Here is a 20638-nt window from a genome sequence, read left to right as displayed (position 1 = left end):
TATCTGATGTTAGGGTTACTAAATTTCCATATACAGCTATCAACCAAGACTTGAAGATACAGATTATAGAGAGTTGTCAATATCTCATTCTTAAAAGTAATTTCATATAAAATCTTCTCTACATGATCTCATGACAGAGTCCCATGAGCAGTAGACCAAGGTGGTCTTCCGAAGTGGATCCTTGGCTTTGTTATTACTCCTCACCATACCAACTCACGATGCAAGCAACCGTTCTCGCCACTTGTTCCATACACACAGAAACAAAAACCATGCAAATGATAGGCCCCACCAAAACGCAACAACAACAACAACAATTTAATCCCCTTGCCGAACAAGTCTCCTTCCACCAAAATATCGCACGAGTGCGAGTGAAACGCGAGCAACATTCGCGCGCGCTCTCTCTCTCTCACTCACGCCGCGGTCAGTTCGCGATGTTTTTTTTTCGGGTTGATGTTTCACAACAACAACAAAAAACCCGGCTTGAAACAGGCATGGGCTTGATGGTGGTGGTGGTGCTCGACGACGATGCGCGAATTTAGACAAAAATGTCAATGAACGGCGCCAAGGTTAGGCCCCGCGTCGCTTGTGTGCTACTTGATAAACAAATTAATAGTCATTCTAGAAACACACAAAATTCAGCGGCAGAGCTTCAGCCTTGAGGAAGTCGGTTCGAGGGTGAAGTAGGGAAATGAGGGGGAGGAAATCGAGCGGCATCTCAACACGCACGCATTTTTTCGGCGTTTTGGTGCGAGGTACGAATACAAGGAAGGAAATTTGGGAATGTGTGTATGTAGATTTGGGCAAAACTGAACACAAAACACACACTGAGAGATTGCTGAACGTTGCCGGTTGATAACGGAGAAGGTAGTGTTTTGATTGAGAAATGATGAAGAAATGAAGTTCTCCGTAAGGCTTGTTGTCAAATTACTAAAATGAACAGAATACTAAGTAACAACTGAATCGCTGACGTTTCCAAATTCTACAGTAGCATGATTATGATCAATAACGGCGCCTACCTTGTCCAATTGTAGATCTCAAGAAATTGGTAAAAATGTTAGTATCTCTATTCTACCCACTTTATCGAACTTCATTCAACTCGTTACTCACATTAAGGTTAACAATGTTCCCAAATTGGCTCTCCCAAAATCGATTGGTTGATCCAATGATCCTAATTCGTCCCGTATCCTTCACATTCTCAGAAGGTTATCATTTCGGCGGAAGTGACCTCCACACATCCACCCGAACAGAGGGGGCCGTAAATTTCGCTATCAATTCACCCCCAAAAAAAAGGTCAATCTTTATTTATAGGGAAAGCCGGCAATGTTCCGGAAAAATAGCTTATTTGGCGCCCAGACACCTCTCCTTTTGATGAACCTTCGCGCGCGGCTTCCTGGAAGGTATCGATGGCGAAAATCTGCACTCTTTTTTTCGGTTGGGGTCGCGGCGCAACTTTCGATTAGGGCCAAAACTCATCGAACAATCGAAAATCGAAAGGTCGCCGCGGAACTCAACCGTGGCCGATTGACGACCATAAACGCAACGCTACGCGCCTTCACGCCAAACTTAATCAAAGTAATTAGCGCCCAGGATATTGACACTTTGAAGTGGTTCGTGACCACGGATCTTGCTGGCCGCTCGTGTGCATCCACCGGTGCTAATTGGGCAATGAAGCTTTGGATTAGGTTTTGGACGCGAGCGTACAGGAAGTGCTACTGCTCGCAACGGCGGGGGGGGGGGGATTTTCTTAGGAATGCACCATGAGATGGTTTATGGCTTAGTTGAAGATTAAAGTTGAAGTTTTAGGGAAGTAAAACATGTAAACGAAACGAAACTATTGGCACTACGCCCCCCGGGGCATGGCCTTCCTCTAACGTGGGATTTCTGCTCCAGCGCCTCTGACGAGACAGGAGAAACCGGGACCGACGTTTTACTTCACCATCCGATAGAAGCTCAGTGGATAAGGCGGGAATCGAACCCGCGTCTCATAGCATCATCGGGATCGGCAGCCGAAGCCGCTACCCCTGCGCCACGAGACCCACAGTAAAACATGTGTGCACCATGAATCTACAAACTTTGTGGAGACCCTCTGTATGACCAAAGAAGCCATAATTTTTTCAAAAGCAATAATTTTTGAAGAAAAAAATAGGAGAAAGATTGACTTCAGTTTTTCATGTAAAATTCAATTTGCAATCGAGAAGAACTTTTTCTTATTTAGTGTTTAAAAATAGGAACATGTTTGATTTAAAAAAAAACGTCCATCTTTGTCCATTTTTGCAAATATTCTATTTCAATTAAATTTTTCTAGATTTTAAAATATGAATAATGTTTCAAAAGTCCCTAAATAGGGTTTTTTTTATCTTTTCAAATATTAGACTTGATTTTAAACCTTTGAAAATATTTTTTTCGGAGAATTCGAATCTTGACCTACCGTCTTCTAAAAAATAAGGTCTACTTGGATAACACTCAGAAAATCCCTATTTCATAAATTTTCATTCTTTGCAAGACTATATATCTCAGCAACTATTTGTCCGAATTTCGAAAGTACTAACAAAAATAGGAAAATCCTTAGCTATTCATTTTTTTCAGAAATTAATACAGACGGACACAATTTAAAAAAAAAACCAGAAAATTCCTTTTTTTATCTGAAAATGGTTACAACTTGAAAATTATGCCCTTCACCAAAAACATATTTTTTTTTAAATGCTAAGTACTTTTCAAACAATTTTGATTTTACATTAAAGGGTGACGTCAGAACTTTTTCTGTGTTAGATTCCAAGTTTATTTTCAAAAAAAAAAAAACAAATTTTCAAAAAAAAAATCATTGCTCGGCTCAAAATTTTTGCCCTATTTCCCTATGGCTCAATAATCTCATATCAAAAAAATTTAAAAGTAAAAAAAATGGGTAATTTATTGCGAAAAAAAGAGTTAAGGCCGATGCAAATATTTAAAAAAGTTTTTGTCCCTCGGCCCTGGCCGAGGTCAAGGGGGGGGGCTAAAAAATAAAAAAATAAAAAAAAAATTAAATAACAAGCCATAGTCTTCACATTTAAATGAAAAAAGTGTTTTAAAATGCATTTTACACTAGTTCAGTTGTTTTGCAATCATTAGTTTTCAAAAAATCTAAGATCTGACAAAAACAAAAATTGTATCGAAAAAAATGATTTTGCATCGAAAATTTTCCAAAAATCTTAAGATTTTTTAATAAACCCAAACATGCTAGCCGGGACCGTGGTGTAGGGGTAAGCGTGATTGCCTCTCACCCAGTCGGCCTGGGTTCGATCCCAGACGGTCCCGGTGGCATTTTTCGAGACGAGATTTGTCTGATCACGCCTTCCGTCGGAAGGGAAGTAAATGTTGGTCCCGGACTAACCTAAAAAAAAGGTTAGGTCGTTAGCTCACTTCAGGTGTAGGAGTCGTCTCCCTGGGTCCTGCCTCGGTGGAGTCGCTGGTAGGCAGTTGGACTAATAATCCAAAGGTCGTCAGTTCGAATCCCGGGGTGGATGGAAGCTAAGGTGTAAAAAGAGGTTTGCAATTGCCTCAACAATCAAGCCTTCGAACACCTAGTTTCGAGTAGGAATCTCGCAATCGAGAACGCCAAGGCAATGCTGTAGAGCGAATAATTTGATTTGATTTTGAAACATGCTAAAAATGATTTTAAACGCAGGAGAATGTATTTTAATTTGATTTCAGCTGGTTGCACTTGAATTTTCATTGAAATTTTGAAGTTTATTGCAAAAATATTTTTTTTGCCCCCTGATTTTTCGGGCCAATTTTGAAGGGGGGGGGGGTGACAAAAACTTTTAAAAATATTTGTACCAGCCTAATTTGAATAAAGTCCTCATAAATAATAACGACTTTGCCGAAGACACCAAATCGATCAGAAATTCTTCCAAAGAAGAACATATTTCCAATGTATTCGAAAGAACTGATTTTAAATTCCCGAACAAAAAATTGCTTTATTTTAGTCAATCAATGTAAGATGAATAGGGCTAGTGATTTTTAACGGCAAAAAAATCGAAATTTTGCGGCATGCCAATTACAAAACATTTGAATTTCACGGCAATTTCACGGTACTCTAAAAACTGCCCAAAATAAATGTAAAAATGAGATCTTTTTTTTTTTGAAATTTTGTTGGAGAATTTCCGTCAGTTAAAGTTATGATTCAGCAAATTTAATTTAATTTCATTGAGATAAGAAGTAGTAAAACAAGTGTTATAAAACTAACAATATATAAAACATTATTTGTTTTCCTAGGTTCAACAATAGAGGAATTCAAGCATTTGAATAAATTTTAGGCAAAACTCATAAAAGCAGTTGATATTTGCAGAAAATTATAATACATAGCAAATGCTCAACAAATAACTTTTTTGTGTGTTTTCTTTCATTGTAGTGTTAAATAATGTTCTTTTACAATCTTTTTGGAATTTTGAGGAAAAAATAAAATTAGCTGGAAATCAATTTCTGCGTTTCATACAATATTCTAATGAAAAATATCTTTAAATAATAGTTCTAAATCTGACAAGCAATATTTGTTTAGTTTGGAAACAACATCCGAAATGGTTGTTAAAAATCTTGTACAGTATTTGAAATAAAATAAATAATGCTTATTTCACGGTGCTTACACAATTTCACGGCCAGGGGCAAATTTCACGGATTACGCGGCTTCCGCGAAATCGCAAAAAATCACTAGTCCTAAGATGAATTATTCAACACAAATAATGTAAATGTCCACTGAATCTAATGTAAAAATACACCTGGAGAAAAATCAGCTCCCAAAATTGTGAACAATCGTTCATGGAATTCGGAACCACGAACAAAGTGTTCAAACTGATTTTTCTCCGTGCATCATTATGATTTATTTTGGTACATGATAAATAATGTAAATTTACATGATTTTTTTTAATTTTAATTTTTTACTTATTTTAGATGATTATGTCCATTAGGTAGTAGGATTTTTTTTTAATAAAAACAATTTACTTCAAGACTTTTGCACATTTTCATGTATAGAAGCAACTCAACTGTAGATATTTGACTCTACACTTTCTAGGGACCGCGTGGGTCAACGATAGCGGGAACCGTGGCAAATGGACGGAACGCCAGCTCCGATTCTCAGGGCCCAACCGGGGCACCCTCTCCTAGAACGCCAAGAACCAACCGAAACAACAACAGTCATCGTCGCGCCAAAAGCAGGCCAGCGCGAAATGCACACAGAAAACGCGAACCAAGAAATGTAAATTTATGTCTGTCTGTTTCCTGAGATTATTTTTATAAATAGGTGTATAATTTTTATTTTTTTTGCTCGCTTGGCTTTCGGATTCGGTTTCTCAGGAGCAGGACCGGACGCGCGGGAATCGGTGGTGGTGGCGAGAAGTGTAGATTTGATATATGCTATCGCCGGCCGCCGCCGCCGCCGACTCTCTGACAGAGCCGGGAACCGAGACGAAAGGTGGTTTGTTTACTTCTTGGGAAGTTTTTTTTTTTTTTTGCTTTATTTGTTATGTTTTTGGCGGTGGTCGGCGGTTTCTTCGTCGGGAGAGGTTAGCGATAATTGACTCGTGCATAAGAGGGCAAAAACAACAACTTAAGGGGAGGGACGGAGGATGTTTTGGTAGTCCGCGATCTTCTGTCTGGGTCGTGGGGACCGCCGCCAAGATCCGTGCGGTCCCCTTAGAGAAGTATATGATTTATAGTGGTAGAGTGTTGTCAAAATGAAGCAGCAGCAAAAAAATGCTCTGAACCCAAACAACAACAAGAGCGCTCGACGGCCACCGACGATGACGGCATTGAAATCGCTTGCAGACTTCGTGGTAATCCATCGCGGGAGTATGCGAAAGTTTGGTGCGCGATTTTGGAGACCTTTTTGGGGCGAAAACCGGACGGCAGGTAGTCGCGTCGTAGACGCCCAGATCTTGACCAACTTTGCGATGCTTTGGGATCGTGAGAGTTGCAAAATCTTGCGGATTTGGCGACAGACTACCTGGGGTAGTGTATATCGCGTCAGAAACTGACCAGTTGAGCTCTGTAGGCAGCGATTTCTCCGCCCCGGCCAAAAGGCGTGGTTGTGGTGCGTTATCTGGTTTAAGATTTATTGTCGGCTGGCTGGGGTCGGACAGAGTTGGACAAGGTTTTAGCACGCACTCTTTTGAAGCAGGAAGTGAACGTGGCAAATCGAAACAAATGGCCAGAGCTTGACTTTTGGATCGGTTGCTGGGAGCTTGTAGGTCGAATGTTGTTTGATATTTCCGCATTAATCGTCACGATCAAAATTTAGTAAAAAAGTTTGAAAAAGTAATTTTTTCAAGCCTATTTTCGGTATTTAAAAGGAGTTGGCAAAAGATCTCATACAGATAAATTTTAAGAAATGTTTCAGATCTTTTGCCAACTCCTTTTGAATATCAAAAGTAGGATTAAAAAAGACTTTTTTTTCTAAATTTAGATCGTAGAAGATTATGAAGCTTTGAATATAATATTTCTTTAATTATTTAAAGTTAGTATAAGTATGGAGTGTTGAAACATAAACATTTTTCTAGAAAATAAAGAAGCATTCCAATAGTTTGCTAAATATTGGTAAATTCAGATAACTATTTTTATTTTATTTTATTCCTTCATACGTATTAACGGACTACAGCAAAATAAAAATAATAGTGACTAGTGTCCATTTATTAGTACTGGCCTGAAGGAAAACCACAATAAAAAAGAAAACAATAATAAAAAACCTCAATAGATCTGAAAATCCAAATTGGCTACCTTTTATCAGCTGGCTAATTCAAAGTTACTAAATAACCTTTAGAGTTTAGCAACAATAAAATATGATCAAAAATAAAAATTAGACAAAATTTAAGAAAAATATATACAAAAACAAATAAACAGAATAAACTAAAAAACTAAAATATGTTTTAAGTGACAAAAAAAGACAATAAAAAGAGTCACAAAAGTTGCGAAATGAGAGTTAATTAGGTGACACTGAGAAAAACTAATTTTTCACAAAATTTAAACTTTAAGAGGCCGTATCTCTGAACATTTGTTGATTAATTTCACCTGAAGCTTTACCCAGTAATTTCGATTATTTTCCAAAAATCATTTCTTTTCTCTAAAAAAAAGATCAAATTTTTCCCAAAAAACCCTAACTTTGGTACAAGATTTTGCACCATCTTTAGCCGCAAAAGATGCCTTTTCAGTCCCCTAAATTAGGTAATTGCATTTTATTAAGTTTCAAATTATTGACTAAAATTGAATACTTGTAAAATCGATTGCAACTATTCACAAAGATTGTATAATGCCTAATTAAGCATTTTCAATTAAAAAAAAAAAGCATTTAAGTATTTCAACAAATTTGTAATTTGTGACCACAGATCGGTAAAAGACGTTTAAATTTTGTAAACAATATATTTTTATGAATTCATTGATATTAAGCAAATTTTTGATGGTAGCATAACTGCATTTTGCGATACTATTTGTTTCAAAATTTCGAAAATCTGGCTTTAACTTTGATTTTTTTGACCGACATCTACAAGAGCCGATGAATAAAAACTATAAATAAAATTTATACCTGCCTTATAAACACAAAAAAATCAAAGTTAAAAAAATAGGAAATTCTATTTTCAATGTTAAAAAGTCAAATTAAACAAGTTAACTGTTAAATTACATCAGTAAGCTTTAGCATGTATAACATTTCATTTGTAATTCCTTTGGTAACTCACACATTTTTGGTACAATTACATGACAAGAGAAAGATTCACACCTTATAATTTTCAACGTTCAAAATTTAAACATGTTTTTATTTGATGCCCAAAATCTAATAGAGCCATTTCTATATAAATTGAATAAACTGCAGGGTGATCACTCAAATCGCATTTTCAAATTCCCTTCTTTTCCAAAAAGCTCAAATAATAGGCATTTCTTATCTGAGAACGATTTCAAACAAAAAACTCTGTACAAGAAAAGTCATATCAACCACCGAAAAAAAAAATTGTAATAAATTTGAAAAAATCCAACTATTGCCAATTTTTGTAAACACAGAAACTGAACCACAAATAACTTTTTCAATTTTAGATTTTATATCGAAAACTGAAAACCAAGCATTATCTATAGAAGGTAATTTACCCATACTCACAAAAAAAGTTCAAGGGCAACATTGGAAAAAATATATTTGAAATAACTTGATAAATTTAGCTAAACAATTAAAAATATTTATAAAAAAAACCATTGCCAAACTCAAGTTAAAATCTGTTATCAAATATTCAATCTACCTATGTGACAAAATGAAAAAGAATCATCACTCTAAGCTGGGTCTTAGTCTCTATTTTTATTTTAGTTTTTCATTAACCTTACCCTTGTTGATAAAAACAAAAATTATTAGAAATCATATTCATATAAAATATTACATTTAGAGTAAGTAACTAAAGCAGAATTGAGTGAATTTAATTTGAAAATGGTACAAAATATTACAAAATTATTGAAGAGTTAAAATAATTTTTCAAACAGGTATGCTTGGAATTCCCGACTTTTCCCGACTTTTTGACAAAAAAATTTATAAATTCCCAACTTTTTCACGACTTTCCCGATATCCCGACTTGATTGACCACCCTAAATAAATCCATATTTATAACTTATTTTTTCCTGCCATTCTCGAATGACGTAACGATCTATTTTTCATCGCCAAAAATAACAGAACTGAAAAGTAAATTTAAGCACCTATTTGAGTGCTGAAAAGTTCAACTTTTCAGCACTATAAAACCTAAAAAACAACTTTTCAGCACTTGTATTAAAACGTAATACTTTTCGATACTGTTTTGGAGTAAAACCTCGTTGGATAACTGAACGACTCGCGGCGAAAAAAAAACTTCTTTTTACAACTTGTGGCATAAACTACATTTTCATGATGTACTAACAGCAAAATCACCAGCTCCTTTCAAACAGGATCCTTATGACCAATAAACCCTCAAGAAAACCAAACTTCCCCTCCTGAAAAAAACAAAGAACCATTCCTAGAATCCTCAACTTACGTAATTCTCTGAAATTGAGTAATCAGAACAAACACGACCTCCGCCGGACGGCGCTGCTACTGTTGCCCCTTCTCTGCTGGAAAACACAACTGCCAAAACTGCTGTTTCGAAAGCTCAGCTCGAAACCTCGTCGTCGAACATGCACACACGTGTGGACCCCACCGATTAAAACGTCGACTTCTGGTGTAATGCGACCGCCCACTTAATTAGGTTTCTTCTATTCAATTTCCAATTTATTAGCGCGGATCACGTAACAACGACTCGGAAGGGGGGTGGCGGCTTGTTTTGGGACACTTTTTTCAGTGCTGCCAATAAAATTGGATTCCTGGTTATTCTTCTTTCTTTTCCTAGTGTAAGGCTTTCCTGGGCACACTGGGAAAAATGTGTAGCGAATATAATCTTACGCAATCGTGTTTCGACCTTCTCGTTGAAGTGGATTAATACACTTTTATTTATTTTCTTCGATTTTTCCTCTCTGCTTTATTTTATTACCTCTATTTTGCTTCTTCTTAACTTTTTATAAATTGGTTTGCTACGCACCAACGCACTTTTTTTTCTTCTCTCGCTTGCCCAAGCCACAAATCACACTCTCTAGAGGGCTTACACAACGCCAATAAAAGCACTACACCTTCGATAAAACATCAAGCCATCTCCACACACAAGTACTGGCCAAGCTCCTGCAATCCCAACTACACTGAGCTTATTTCACACGTCAACTTCTTCGCTGTGTCACCCGGATTTTGCTTATCTTTCCTTTTTTGCTGCTTTATTTTTTATTTGTTCACACTTTTTGCTCCTTTTAGCTACCCTCTTTTAAATTTTACACATATTTTAACCCCCACAAACAACACAAGGAACAACTTTCCTTCAATCTTCCTTTTTTTTATGCTTTCTTTGAGGTTAAGTTATTTATTTTTTCCAGGCTCCTTATGGAATGGATGTGCTCCGCTCTTACGTACTCACATACAATCTTTCCAACTTTTTTTTCACTTCTTTTTCCTTCCTCAAGAAGAAGTTTGGACTTCAACTTTCGACAACACCAAAACAACGCCGCGGTTCTGAGGGCTGCTGTGTACTTTAATAAATCTTTTTTTTTTTTCTTACACCCTTCACTTTTTCACCTGCTGCAGTCCCACTATCAGTCGGTGAGGTTGTTTTCAAACTGGAATTTCAATTATTTTTAAGTTTTTTGCTTCTGCTGTTTTTATTTTTCGGGGCAAGTTTCATATCTGAAAGAAAAAAAGTGGGTGAAATTTTGTTCGCCCGCCGCTGTCAACCGGAATGTGAAAGGGTGAGGAACTTGCCGATCGAGTGTGTGCGATCGTGTTGAAATGTCGTTAATTTGTCGAATAATTTTTGAGCCGGGTAATTGCGCGCGAAAGTAGATCAACGCATTAATTGGGTGGGTTCGAAGCATTTTGATTAGTGGCGATCGAGGTTGGGACGAGGCCGTGTAATGAATACTTTAATGAAAGCAATACTTAAAGCTTTTTTTTTCATTAATATAAGCTAATGCTCAAAACATTGATTAACTCATATGAAAAGAGTATGAAATCAATTCATGAGCAAAAATCAAGACAAAAATATAAAAGAAATCGTCAACTTCCCACCTTTTTGCTTGCTATGAAGTGTTTTTTTTATCCTTTGAAGTTAAGCTTTCATAAAACAATGATCATGAGAAGAAGAAAAACCTTTTGAAAATGCATGGATTTTTTTTTCAACTTTTACCCTCACCACAGTAAAAAAAAATATTTCAATTTAGAAGGTTGAAAAAAGTGATGGTTGAGTAATTACATCTTTTTAGATGCAATTTTACCACAATTTATGTAAAATAAAGATGTAAATTTACATATTTTTAAAGGCTATATTACACATTTTTTGACACAAAATCTCTTAACATTTTCAAATGCAATTTTCATAAAGACAAGTTTCAAAGAAGAGAAGGGGTTAAATTTAAATTTACCCATGAAAATGTGTTATTTTACAACTTTTCTGGTGTAATGTCACGTTTTCAGTATGAATTGAGGTAAATTACATAATTAAAGAGGTAATATTCAACCTTCCAAAATTTACACAATTTTTTACTGTGTTTTTATTACAGTCGTCAAGGAACTGAATTTAATTTTGATGGTTGATTAATTTTTTGGTTGAATGTTGCTTTTTTCGATAGAACCCTACCTGAATTTATGTGAGATAAGTTAAATTACACATTAAAAAAACGTAAATTTACACAATTTTTGAGACCATAATAAACACTATTGCTGGCAAAAAATCTGTCCACATTCTCCGATGTAACAATTCAGGATTTTTTGTTGTGTATTGGGTCTATTGAACAGCTTCCAATCATTATAATTTGCGGGTATTGTACGTTTTATATTTTGATTTTATTTTTCGAATATTTAAAAAAGGAAAACCAAAACCTAAATATTCTGAAGATTCTTAATTGTCCAATGCCCTTTGAAAATCAAAAACTGATAACAAAATAAATGTTGACATTTTTTGGATTTACCTACTTTTTGAAAAAAAAATCCGGAGAACTAATCTCAATAAAACAATTTAAATTTTTGGGAAAATAGATCTTCACATATCATTTTTCAACTGGCTATTGTAATTGTTTTTTTTATTTTCAAATTATTTTTATTAACATTTAAAACTTCAAAAAGGAACCCAAATTTTGAAGAGATCTGTTTTTTAAAAAGATCCGTTAATTCATTATTCTAAGAAAGACATAATTTAAAAATCTTGAAAATTGAATAGACTGAAATAATAAAAATAATTCGCAAAAATAGTCCAATAGTTCAGCTTAAAAAACTGTTCAAATTTAGTTTTATGTTGAAGGAGTATTTTTTTCTAAAATAATTTTTAATATGTTGAAAAATATATAATTTATCGGGCAAATAACGATAACTTCTAACAGCACACTTAAAAAATATTTCTCCTACGTAATAAAAAATTAATAAAAGTTAAAAATAATCGAAAAATGGAATAGTTTTTTTTTGTTCAAATTTTTGATATTGATATTATATTAATATTTTGCATATTCCAAAAATCTTATCTCAGGTCCAAGGGTCCTGATTGCTCAAAATCAACCACTCCATTCGCGAGCACAAATAGCAGGCGACGCGATACTGCCCTGATGAATTCCTACTGTTTGTCACTTTCACACCATTCGCTTCGAGAGTGTTCGCTCTTCAAATCTCATTCTCTCTCTGATCGGCTCAGTCTCCGAACGGCTCAGACAGGCCGAACGTCACCGATCACGCTGAACTGAAAACATTTTTTCTCTGATGCGCTGCCTTTATCTCATTGATTTGGGTGGCCTAAAATCAATGTTATCAATTAAATTGTGCATTTATTTTGATTTCATAACATTATAGACACCATTCAAAGAAACTTCCACCAAGAAAAAATCAAATTGATGGCAAACTGAGGGCGTGAAGACAAAAAGACTGCCGCGCTGGCATTTTGTGGGAATGGCTCTTTGCTGAGCATGGTAGTGTGTGAGTGCGCTGAGTGAACAGTTCGGGCCATTCGCTGGTTGCTTGCGAGTATCATTCGCTCATGAATGCTAGCGGGTTAGAATAGGCGACGATTGGATAGGCGATGAATGAGTGGTTTCTGTTCATTGAACCGAAAATCAGGACCCTTGCTCAGGTCCAATATTAACCAGAGAAACAGATCGGAAACATTCAATAAAAAAATTGAGCCTAAAAAAATACCCCAGATTCAATTTTCGAATTAAAAAAAATAAGCTTTGTTTTTTATTAAAAATTAAAGAAACATTCTAATGCACTCAACATGTTTTTATTTTTATTGCTCAGGGGACAACAATAAACAACGTGGTTACTTTTTGGGAATTCTATTCACCCCCAAACAAATCAAAAATATACAAATAAAATATAAAAAAATCCAAAAAATTCAAATAATTCAAAAATTGCAAAAAAAATAAAATTTCTCTCAAAGTCAAAACTCATTTCAAATTATTACTATAACAAGTTTTGCGATTACTATTTTTTCTGTGAAAAAAATTAAAGTGAAAAGGATTCAATAAAAAAAATAACACACTTGCATTAGTTTCAAAATGATTTATTTTCTGATCTATTTATTTTAAGCAAAAACAATTTTTGGGGTAAACTGTATATAAAAATTTAACTTAAATTCAAAATATTTTGAAACAGACCACAACATGCAAAAATCGTTTATCAAAGCAGGAAACTGCATTTGAAATTGTTTTCAGTTGGTTGCACATCAATTTCCACAAATAATATTTTGTTTGCCCTCTGATTTTTCGGGCCAATATTGGAGGGGATGATATTGATGGGGACATTCACTTTGAAAATATTATCATTAAATCTGCATTAACATAATAAATATATTTTGTCTAATTTTATCTGAAATTAATAATTTCCACTCCGAAAACTGAACGGACTACAAAATTCTTCAAAATTATAAAAAAATATTTATTATCAAAATAATTTACCTATAAAAGCTTTAACTTCTTAACAAAAGTCAAAACTTAATTGATTTGGATTTTTGATGAGCAATTTTAAATTGATTATTACTTGAAACAGGATTGATAATTATTTGTAACAGGATTTAAATGTATTTTGTTATTATATCCTAAAAACGAGAACTTTTTAAGATTCTAAAAACAAAATCTATTATTATTTTACGCAAAATTAGTGCTTGTTTCGAAATTGATTGTAAAATTCCAAACATTTCAAGCCGTTTAACGATTTGAAACAGCCTCTTGAAAGCCAATAAAAATCAAAACATTAAAATTATTCCATCATTCGCGCAACCCACCCCACAGACACACACGCAACATTCCACCGTCCACAAGTCTCCCATTCACCACATTCACTTTTTTTTCCAGCCGATTGGTTGGTTCGATTGGAGGAACCCGCTACTTTGCGCGAACAGATTCAATTGCAGACACGATTTCAACGACGACGACGACAACAACCACGACTACCGGCACACACACACACACGACTGTCTTTCGTACTTTGCGCCTAGGTTTCGCAAAGTTTGTTTTTCTTCTTTTCTTCTATCTTTTGCTCCTATCACGCACATACTTCGTGTGGATTCGTGGCGAATAAAACAACAACAAAAACAATAACAACGACAGCAAAACGACGACACATTCAAGTCCAATCTGACGGGTGGGCAGTTTTTTTTCGTTCGTTAATTTCTTCTTGTCTTCTTGCTGCTTTTACTTTTTTTTCTGATAGTCACCCGATGTACATTCAACACCCCGCGGCAGCACATTCGCGATAATTCGCGAAAAAACCAACCCGCGGAGGCATCATGAGCAATTACCCCGAAAAAAAATCCGCTACCCACCACCACCACCAACACAAGCTTTCGCGATCAAAACATAACACACTCAAGCGCGCATAGCGATCGCACGCACGCGTTAAGTAGATTGTGCCCGCGCGCACACACACTTGCACTCTTGGCGATCTACCGGCACGATCGCGCCGATCGAAACCCGATAGTGCACGACGATCGGCGATGATCGTTGTTTGGGTGTGTGTGCGGCGGTGATCGCGCGAGGAATCGCTGGGACGAGCAGCAGCAGCAGCGGTGCCAGATTAATGGAGTTTTCAACGGTTTTGTTATCATTATGGATTATTTTTAATTAAAAAATAATAATTTAAAATGTATTGTTGAAATAAATTTCATTTTGATGAAGACATATCGACATAAGCGTAATTCACGAATATATGAAAAAAATCAAAAGTGTTTAATTTCGAGCGCATCAACCGAAATGTTCAATATGGCCCAAAAACTAGCCTTCGAAATTTGAGCTCATTTGGTTGGTCAATTCCTAGGGCTTTGGGTGTTCTATAAAGTTGTTCCCGGATTAAAACCTATCAGAAACTTAGGATTAGGAAAATTTTATAGGGTTTTGGAAAACTAAATGCTGTTCAGTATCTTGCGCATCATGATTCATTATCATATTGATTTGCACCTTTTTTTTGCGTTAAAACGGAACGGGACGCCAGTTCTTCGAAAACATCTGTTCAACTTGAATCAATTTCCTAACTCGACAGTGAAAAACAGAACTGAATTGTACATTTTAAGCTCAACTTTCAAAGTTCAAATGTAAAAAAGTATCACAAAACGCTTTATAAATTATTTCAGTTATGCTATTACAAAAAAAAATGCATAATATCAAATATTAAAGAGATTCAAAAGCCTTTTCTTTTTGAATAAAAATTCATAAATAAACGCTATGCAATGTGTTCTTGAAAATTTAGAATCAAAGTTTTTTTTTCAATTTAAATATCAATTTTTAGCCATAATTATGTAATAATTATATATCTCCCTGATTTTTTTTTTTTGGAGAACTATGAAATAACATTTATAATGGCCGTATTTCGATCAGGCATTTTTTTGGACAAAGGACAAATGTTTCAACAAGTCTATGTTATTAACTATAATTTAAAAAAAAAATTGGAGAAATACGCGCATTTTTTATAAAATGACTTTGAATTCGTCCAACAAGGATTACCAAAAAATACAACGTGTGCTGAAAAAATCAAGATTTGCGACGAGTTGATCCAATTCAAAGGGAAATTTCAGGAATTTTAAACAATGTTGAACATCCATGTGTTAAGTAAATTCACCGATCAAAACAAAAAATATTGAAAAATGTTACTTTTTGCAATTCCGTCATGAAACTACTTACTTTCACTGTCATTCTTGAACGATGAAATAGCCTACTTTTCTGTACCAAAAATAACAGAATCGAATAGCAACACTTTTCAAAATAAATGCTGAAAAGTTCTACTTTTCAGCACTGAAATGGGTGCTGAAAAGTTGAACTTTTCAGCACTTGTTTCGAAAAGTAACACTTTTCAATTTTTTTTTTGATTTAAACGATTTATTGACAAAATACATGAAAATTTGACTTAAAATTTCACTCAATGAGTGTTTTTCGGAATTGCAAAAAATGTTGTATGGAACTCGTTGCAAAACTTGATTTTTTCAGCACTCTTCGTATTTATCCAACTCGGTGAACCTCGTTGGATAAATGTACGACTCGTGCTGAAAAAATCCTCTTTTTGCAACTTGTTGCATAAACTACTATTTCAATACTTGTGTTAAAAAGTAGAACTTTTCAGCACTTGTATTGAAGGGAATTAATTTTCAATTATGTTATTTTTGGTAGTTAAAAGTAGGCCGTTTCGTCACTCGAGAATGTTAGGAAAAGTAAGTAGTTTCACGACGGAATTGCAAAAAAGTATTTTCAGTACTGTTTACTTTGACGATGAAAATTAGACCGTTTCATCATTCGGGAAAGATAGGAAAAGTAAGTAGTATCACAACGCAAAATGATAGTTATTTTATATCGACTGCAAAAAGAAAATTTTCTGTTTTTACTTTTTAAAGCTAAAAAATCATTATTTTTTTTGAGTTCAAAAGTTGTTTAAAAATTTATTTTTACTACAGATTGTATAAAATAAAAGTCATGGTAAAATCGAATTTAAAATAAAACTAAAATTCAATTAATTTAAATTCAAATACAAATACAAATTTTCAAGCTAAAACTCAAATTTAGCAAAAAACAACATCATTTAAAATAATTTCTACAGTTATTTCTAAATCGATTCGGCAAAAATGTGTAGTTTTGAATTTCATGTGGACAAAATGATTATTCCTTTATGCAGAAAATTAAAGAAAAAATAAAAAAAGGTGTCAAAACATGGAAATTTATTTGCTAAAACATTCGAAATCAAAAACAATCTATTTAAAATTTTCTTTTTGAACGATTTTTTTTTAATTTTTAATTTAAATCAAACTCGGCCCTTCAAAAATTTTGGATATTTCGAATAGCAGATAGAGAACAAACATAGATTTTGATTATTGAATATTGTTGGAAGTCTTTAAGTTAATTTATTTTATCGATTGTAACAACCAAATAATTACTATTTTTCCATGAAATTTAGAATAAAAATTGTTTCACACCGACTTTGTTGAAAGCAGAGGGAAGAATTTTAAAAAGTATGTTATTGCTAATTAATTGTTTATTTTGAAATAAATGCAAAGTAATTTAATTAAAAATCAATTATGGATTGCCATAATGAATTATTTTAGGTGCAAAATAGACGGAGAAACGAGGAAGCCCGTTTACCTTAAATTTAATTATCTGGACATTTTTGTGTTGGCATGAATATTTACAATTAAAAGTATTATTTTCAATCAATAATCTGAGTAAAATACACAACTTTTGTAACCTAACAGACCAATGCAAAAGTGCTTTTATGCTCTCATATCTTTAAACTTCAGGGTTATTTTTCCTTTTTTTAACATTAGGCATGAAATTATAATTTCTGTTGCGCCCCCAACACACTTCAATCTCAACCAGGGCCGAGTGACAAAAAAGTAAAACTTGTACTAGCCTAATTATGCAAAAAAAAACTATTAAAACTTGTCATTCCAGGTATACAGAAATACAAAGAAATTTCGCAAAATATTTAGATTTGACAAATACATAAATATTCAGAAAATGGAACAAATTGAATATCTTCATGAAAATATGTTTCATAACCAATTTCAAGGCTGATTTTCTATATATCGATTTTACAAGTTTTTTCAGTGATCATTTTAATCAATAAATTATTATACTATTAAAAAAAAACATTATTTAAATGATTGATTTCCAGACTAATTTTCTTTATCAGAAACACACAAAAAACGTATATTGAATACAAGAATATAAATTGTTGAATCGATACAAATTTTGAAAAAAATGACTGAAAATCTCATTTCTACTGTATGTTATTTTTGATTTAAGGTTCACTTGTTTGTTGATGCAAACCTTGAAGCTTGATCACTGATAAAAACATTTTTTCTTGGTGATCACTGTTGAATACAAGAAGTTTTATGACAAAAATCTCCCGGTAAATACATAATAATCATTGATTTTGAGTGGTGTTGCCTTTGCTAAAAGCCACTGATTTAGATACATGATAATAAACTTGAATTGTTAAAACAACACGCTACCACAAATCAATCTGATAACAAATCCAATCAAAACCGTTCAATTACTTCTCCGACCCACAAACATTCACAATCACCCCACACATAATCTGGCAATGCTGCTGCACCGCACCGAGAAGATTCACAGGTCCCGTTTTCTTCTGGTCTCTGTTCCGTTTTTGCTTCACATATTCTTCTTCGCCTTCTCCTTCCTCGTTTCTTCACCGTCGATTTGTTTTGTTTTCTTCTTTCCGCGCAACTTCCGCTAGCTCACACCACCACAACAGAGGCCGAAGATCGGCGATTGATTGCTGTTGTTTTTGTTGTTGTTGCTCTTCTTCGCCGGTCTTCGGTTAGTCGTCGTCGCCGTCGGCTATCGCTTTACTAACAACACTCACTAATGATAATTTCCCCCCCGAAAAAGAATAACGACAACCGCAATTATCGCGCTACTACTAACCAACAATAGTATATTGTACGACACAACACCCGCCGCCGACAACAAGCCGCGTTGCCGGAAATCCGGAAAATCCCGGCGAAACGTACCGACGTTTGTGTGTGTGTTTGACGTGGAAAAATCGCGCGCGCGAATCGACCCACACACAAAAACCCCGAAGAGAAAAACCGACACACAACACGTCAATCGGAGAGGCGGTAACTAACTAAAAACAAGAATTAAATTTGTTACGAATTAGAGGTGTCCGCGGGAATTTCATCGCGAGCACTCTCCCGTGAGCGAGTGAGCGGTGAGTATTCGCTCGCGAAACCGCGAGCACAATCAACAAAAACAGAGAATTTTTCAAACGGGAGAGTGAGAGCGAATCTCGCGAGAAAAAAAAGAGCATCACAAGGAGCGAAAAAACGTAAATATCAGCGTAAAAATGCCGAACACAATCAAAACAAACGAGGCCGCGCTCGTACAGCTGTATGTGTGCGTCTGTATGTGTCCGCAGATCGATTACGCGAAAGGATCGCAAAGTTGTTTTGCGGAGTGTGCGCGCATCAATAATATTTATTGGGTTCGAATCCAGTCGCGTACGGGGCAAAGCAAAAAAAAACAATCGTCTCCACCACGAAACGAGTTCGTTTCTTCGTCGTCGGGTGGAGAATGTGGCAATAAAAACAAACTACGTAATACATATTTCGCGGCACGAAGCATTCCTGCGAGAAAAAAGCACTCAACAGAGAGAGTGAGCATATTGATTCAAGAGTTTTCAAGAGTATCTCTCTCGCGCGCGCTCTCTCCCCCTTTTTATTGTTGGATAATTTGCGATTGATGCTCAGCGGCAGCGGCAGTGAGTAGTTTTGGGGTGGAAATTGGAAATTGTGTGTTTGGAATGCAAAGTGTGTGTATGTGTGTGCGCGAATCGGCCACGAAAGAGAAATCTCGAAGCATAACGAGAGTGTGGTGCACAGCAGAGCAGCGAGCGCTCGCGAACGTTTGAAGAAGAAAAAGAAGCAACGTTCGTACACCGTTCGTCACGAACGGGGTTCCCGATGAGGGGGAGATAACATGACATCGAACATTGGGATAATGATTGCAATATTTTAAACACTCATTGAAAAACTTGTATAATTGATTTTGAATGGTTTAGAATATATTGTATAACGTGTATACATCTTTTTACCGATTCGAATATCAGGACCACAGATCGGAAAAAGACTTGAATCTTCAGATAACATAATATGTTAATTATTTCATTGATATTTAGCAAATTTGTTTTTTCGAATTTTTTTATATGTTTTAGGGGACTAAAAACACATTTTCTGAGCTATATTCCATGATGCTGAAAAAACTGTTTAACAAACAATGTTGGTGATTTTCCTTGGAATAATTTTTATGTTTTCATAATAAAAAATGTACAAGTTCATTAATTTTTTCCTTAAGTTTCAAGTCTTTTTATAAATTTTGTTTAAAGACTTTACGAATTTCTCTTTTGAAACAAAGTAAACTTTAGTCTATCCTTTGAATTAGATTTTAGAAACATGGAACAACACCTAAATGAAAATATATTGTTTGAAGGTTTTGGGTTGGGATTTATCATTCTGCTTTTATAATTCTGAGAAATTTGGTTAACTTTCTTTCCCGTTCCAAATATATTTTTAAGGATCGGTTTTTTACATGAAAAAAAACATCTGTAAACAAAATTTGAGTTGAGTGTAGGAATGTTAATCATTGGATAACTGATTTTTTATCACAAGCCTATTTGAGATTGTTAATCTAAGCTTTGTCATTTTTTTCACTACATTAAAATTAAGATTTTTAAAGACAAAAGCATTAAACTGATATTGATAAATGTCGAAATTTTGTAAGACTTAAAAAAAGAATATGTCCTTTACCCATTTGAATTTCTTTGAGAGGTTTTTATTTATCCTTATAAAAAAAATCATAAAGTTTAAGTTTTCCTAAAGTTTTAGGCATCGTCCTTTTTAAAGATTCTTTGAAGCTTCTTGATATCAAGAATACAATTTGAGCAAGTTGGATCAAATATTGCGTCGAAACCAATTTCAGCACTAGCACCTGCCGGTTTTTTGCCTTTCTTACTGAAGAAAGGTATAGGTTTTTTTTATATTCCTCATCAGAAATTATAATTTAAAAAAAAATGTCCAACCCAATATCGCTTCCGAAAACTCCAACCTGG

General features: G+C 34.6%; 1 protein-coding gene across 5 annotated transcripts in view; it reads right to left on the bottom strand.

The window, feature by feature from the left end:
- The window catches only part of LOC120414058 (insulin receptor substrate 1), a 303617-nt gene extending 284936 nt beyond the window's left edge, over positions 1-18681 (bottom strand). For 2 of the 5 annotated variants that reach the window (XM_052708149.1, XM_039575075.2), the window contains exons 1-2: positions 18457-18678; positions 9006-10234 (exon numbers count right to left, since the gene is read on the bottom strand). The gene's annotated coding sequence lies outside the window, so the exon portion shown is untranslated. Of the gene's footprint in view, positions 1-9005; positions 10235-18456 lie in introns of all 5 variants that reach the window. The other 3 variants (XM_052708147.1, XM_052708148.1, XM_039575078.2) reach the window with 3 other exon arrangements.
- Positions 18682-20638: the final 1957 nt, after the last annotated feature.

Source organism: Culex pipiens, chromosome 2, assembly GCF_016801865.2.
Source record: "Culex pipiens pallens isolate TS chromosome 2, TS_CPP_V2, whole genome shotgun sequence".
Classification (NCBI taxonomy): domain Eukaryota; kingdom Metazoa; phylum Arthropoda; class Insecta; order Diptera; family Culicidae; genus Culex; species Culex pipiens.
The sequence above is the reverse complement of the archived record's forward strand: the minus strand, read 5'-3'. Positions and strand labels throughout refer to the sequence as shown.